Source organism: Odontomachus brunneus, unplaced genomic scaffold (genome assembly GCF_010583005.1).
Source record: "Odontomachus brunneus isolate Ranch 3 - 2012 unplaced genomic scaffold, Obru_v1 Obru_scaffold_028, whole genome shotgun sequence".
Lineage (NCBI taxonomy): Eukaryota > Metazoa > Arthropoda > Insecta > Hymenoptera > Formicidae > Odontomachus > Odontomachus brunneus.
This window is the reverse complement of record NW_022639478.1, coordinates 1,078,537-1,083,680: the sequence shown is the minus strand read 5'-3', so window position 1 is coordinate 1,083,680 and position 5,144 is coordinate 1,078,537. Positions and strand designations below refer to the sequence as shown.

Below are 5,144 nucleotides of genomic sequence, written 5' to 3'. Positions count from 1 at the left end.
CCCCCCCCCTTGTCGCTCTCTTCGCCGATGTTAACGTCGTCCACACGCGCGTGCGCGCACATGTGTCGGTTCCGGTGTGCCGGCTGATCGCAGATGGCAAAGATCCCATCGTGTACGACGCGCGCCGGTAAGCCGACGTTTCGGATTTCGGGGCACCTTCAAATCCGGCGTTACGTTTGTGGAGTTACGACGACCGCGTCTCACCATCGAATTCGCCGAGTAACAACGACCAAAATCGTCACTGTTTATCCGCAAATATCTGTATTTATTGCCGAAATCGCTCTCCCTCTCTTCTGAATTATGCTCTTATTTGCTCGAGTCGAAATTTTGGCCCTATATTAAATCTTGAATTCTACAACGCAGTAGGAGTTAAGTTAGGAAAATAGATTTAATTCTAATGATACAATTCCTACGTCAACAAAAAATTTAGGATACTGTATAACATAAATTTAATAATAAATTGAGTACAGTATATCATAAATGTAATAAAAACAATTGTCGAATTTCCATCATTAATTGTCATGATAAATATGAAAATCTACTTGGATACGCGTTACTTTTTCTCTACACTGTAACAACACATGTCCTGAAAAGACTTATCCTAGGACATTAATAAATACTATTTATTCTTTCACTTTCTTTCTCTGAATATATTTATCGAGATAGACGCCTCAAGAAAAGAAGAGGGGAGAGAGAGTCGTTCGTTATTCCCTTTTTCTTTCCTGAAAGTCAAGGAGGAAACGGGAAATTATTACTCCGTGCGCGCGCGCGCGTCGAAAGGGCAACCCTTTCGACCTACTCCGGACAATACTTCATCCTTAATTCCCGCAACGAGCTCGCGCGCCCGCGAGCGTACCTGAGGCGCTCCTTCCCGATGTCTTCTTCGGGTTCGATCGAGCGTATTTAAGGGGCGCAAGATGCACACGAGGAATGAACGACGCGCGCGCGCGCGCGAGAGAGAGAGAGAGAGAGAGAGAGAGAGAGAGAGAGAGAGGGAGGGAGAGAAAGAGAGAAAGAGAAGGTTGGAGAACGTACGCGGCTGTCTGTCTTCCGTGTGGCATTAATAGGTCTTTGTTTCGCCGTAGGGGAGAGACACCAGCGCAGGCGGAAGATGCCCAGCAGCACGTCGTCCGCGCGGCTCTATTATTCGAATGTGGAGCAGATATCGGTTGTCGATATTGCCATTCGCCCGTCTAAATATCCGATCGATCGATCCCTTTTGCGTCTCCCTCCCTCTCTAACTCCCTTCATACCACTTCCTTCGCGCCTCCTGCTGCTCCTCTCGCGGCCCTTCTTCCGCTGTCTTCCGCCGTCGGCGATTCCGTATTCTCGCCCAGACTTCCTCCCGGTCCCTCCGCACCCGTTAGCCGCACACAGTTCGCGGCCCGTTATCGCGAACGGCAGTTCTAACTCGCGATAACGAGCCTACACCGGCGCACGTACGTATCACAAGATCCGACAATGTCGATCGTTCCCGGCCGAGACGTAACTATGTCCGCTTTTCTCTTCGCTTGTGCTGGATGTACGTTAATCGCGCCGATGGCTCGTCTCGGCCGCCGGAGCAAGCGCCGACTTGTACCACTGAAGTTAATCGTATAGCGCGGCCCACACGGCGCACGGGGGACTCCCCGAGGCGGAGACGCTAGAATTGTGGCGCACCATTCCCCGTTCTAATGGTCCGCCGCCTCGGCGGGAAGAGGAAGTCGAACAGTGAAGAAGGTAGTTTCGTGTCTGAAAGCTCGTCTCGATCTCGGAGGCGCGGTTCGTCGGCTAAACTCTTAATCTCTCGACTGCAACACCGCGGAAACGAGGGAATTCGATCCGCCGTGACCGCGAAGTCGTTAAACTCTTTTCTGAAGCGATGGCCCGGGCGCGAGCTTGGAAAAACGGAGCAGCGCGTTCATAGAACGATGGCTTCATATGAGAATCTACATTGGTTTTATTGGTGGCGTAGCCCCCCGGCGCACGATGAGAACCGATACTGACCCATACAAACGGATGTACGTGAATTTAGCAGCAGCTTCGCCAGTCTATCTGCAAAGCTGACGCCCCTTTGCGCGAGTGATTCATATATTTATATAGCACGATTTATGTAATCACGTGGAATGACGAAATGGAAATAAGAGAAAATGATCGAAAACAATATGTCACATAAAATGCGATATGAAAACCTGGATGCTTTGGGTAAATTTGTTACTGTATCAGAGAGAGAAAGAGAGAGAGAGAGAGAGAGAGAGAGAGAAAGAGTGCACGGAAAAAAAGAATGGTTACGTCAACCAGAAAGATAGCACAGCTTTTTTTCTGGAATCAATTTTTGGTTGCGCTGATCAAAAATTTATTTTTTTAGACAACGAATCGCTAATGTATAATGTCGCATAGGTCAATGTAATAAAAAATTGCTTACTAAAGCTAAAAGTAAAAGCTATGCCATATTTTACGATTTTCTGATTGATACAGCTATTCTTTTTTTCATGCGTAACAAAGAATTCATCTTATTGCCCAATGTAAATTTCATGATTAATTTAACATATTGGAGTCTAATAAGAAAAACTATCTTTCCATCATCGATTGTCTCACGTCGTGACAATCATCAAGATCTGTTTGGAAAGTTGCCCGTTGAAACTGCTAATTTCGTCGCTCTCCAGTCGCTCCTCCAACGTCATCACATTATTGCGATAGCAACCACGTCCGACCATAATGAAATCCTTGCGGGCGTCTATCACACACGATTCGTGGCAATGCCGATAGTGCCGCGAAGCGAAAATACGGGGAGTGTACGCGCGTCTACGTGGCGCGTGCCTCAAATGCTCCGATCGGACGGGACACGTATTGGCACACGATAAACCGGCGGTCACCGCGAGTGCAACATCGAAATATCGACTTAACTGCCACGCGTGTAATATCTACCGCGCACGCCGGAGTTGCAAGCAACGGGACGGTTTTATTCTGTTAAAGTAATACACCGTCCGCCCTCGACAAGGGCGAACGCAGTATCATTTTATCGCGCGCCGTAAATCGATTCGAGCTGCCGAGGCTCTCCGAACCGGCGGGACAACTCTCGAATGGTTAAGAGATTCAGATAAGCGACAACTTTTTTCACCCGATCTGAATTTTAAATTAGCTGGGGGCCGTCGGAAGCTGCCGCGCGTTGTTTGTTTGGCGGTAATCGCTTCGGAAGCCGGAGCTCGTTAACTATGAAATATTACAATTGCTTTTACGAATTCATCGTGTCAACCTGTCGATAGGGAAACATGTTACGGCGAAGGAAGATCGATGATATCGCTCTTGTTTAAAATTACCATCGGATCATTAACGATTTACGACGATTTTGTAATTTTGATTCGATTATTCATGGACCAGGAATACCCAAATGAACGGATGTACGTAAATTTGGAAGCAATTTTATTAGTCGACTTGTAAAGTTTGCCCTTAATATGGAATTCATACTTATCACGATGAAATAGAATTACAAAAGAAATGAAAAGAAAGAAATTATATTATTAAAATTTACTCAAAGTAGTATGCCATGCATAGTGTTATATGAAAATCTTGGAGCAAATTTGTTGTTACATCAATATAACCAAAAATTGAGATTATCGTATAATGTGAAGTTCATGATCAATTCAATACTCTATCTTACAGAGCAGTCATGGTCAACCTCACATTCAGCAGAGAAGCTCCTTTTCTCCGTTCGCAAACACTGATGTTTCCTTCTATCTTTACACCGACTTCTGCGTCTGTCTCATACCACTCATTTTTCATTTCACTCCGTGGAAGGATGGGAAGCATCGCGGATCCCAGTAAACTCTATACGTACTGGAGAGAGCCATCGAGAATTGAAGGGAACAAAAGAAATCTAAAGGATAGATATATTTGGTTGACATGCTGTATTTGCTTGAGGTTCGCTGATTCATTGGTTATATTATAGCTGAAAATTTTAAGTGTGCATTCTACATTTGTATGCTTTGTTCTGTATTCTAGACTCTTTTCGATAAAGGTATCTCTAAAAATGATATATAAGCTTCCTGATTATAGCTACAAGCCACTTTTCCAGGCACTTTTATCAATAAAAAAGAGCTCAGAATACCAGCGTATGCTTTTAACTATGTTAGTTAGTAGTTACTAATATAAAGTGAAACACCAAATCTATATGTGTCCTTCTTCTCTGGTGTACAATGTGTCTGTTTGATTTAACTTCAAGTAACGCCACTTTCTACACTTTCATATAGAAAAAGTGTAATACGTACAACTAACCTAACCAAACCGTAGCTGATCTCTCCAACATACATATTGGACATATGTATATAGAGCTTACTCGTGAAGCTCAAGGTTGACCATGTCTGTTCTCTACTCCTTCGGAGTCCTAACGGAGCGCGCCATCGGAAATGTAAAGTCTACGGCGTGAACTTACTGCAACGTACAGGCGCGCGCCGCGGAAACTCCTAACTCTTCGAACGGCTATATCTCGATAAAAACTTAGAGCGTGAAACAAATGCCAATTTTTTCGACATCTCACGCTCTACACATATGCTCTGATCGTGTATGCTCTTTCTGTCATGACACGCACAACTACGACACGTGGTGCACGCGATATATATCGTAGCGCAGAAAAAAAGGACGCAATTGATAGTCAGATCTTATATTTAAGATTGTGTTAAATTCATCTTCAGTTGCTGCATGGATCGCTTCATTAGCTGCGCGGAACTTGAAACGATCTTAAATATCAGACTCGACCACGAATATCGGCCAAAATATATCTATTAAAAAAGCCACGAGAGTTTCTGCGGTATAAAGCACAAAGTTTCACGTATACACTTTGTCCAATTCGTCCGACGAATTTTCGGATATCTCTGGCACTTGAAAACTGTCCGATCGCGGGACTGATCGTAAAAATCCTCCATGGATTGGTTCGAAACTCGAAAATAACTGTGAGGGGAAATCGAAAATCGATGATGATGCTCGCGGCAACGCGTTTCGTAGCTCGTAAAATCTGTTGCACCGTACTTTTCACTCTATCTCGTCCTCGCATCTCGGACGTGGAAATCGCCGAGCGCTTCTAACCGCCGCATCGACGCGACAGAGAGAGAGAAAGAGAGAGAGAGAGAGAGAGAGAGAGAGAGAGAGAGAGAGAGAGAGAGAGAGAG

The 5,144-nt window shown here is 44.9% G+C and overlaps 1 protein-coding gene across 5 annotated transcripts in view; it reads right to left on the bottom strand.

Moving 5' to 3' along the window:
* The window catches only part of LOC116842877 (RNA pseudouridylate synthase domain-containing protein 2-like), a 191,820-nt gene that overhangs the window by 47,467 nt on the left and 139,209 nt on the right, over positions 1–5,144 (bottom strand). The gene's annotated exons all lie outside the window — the stretch shown is intronic.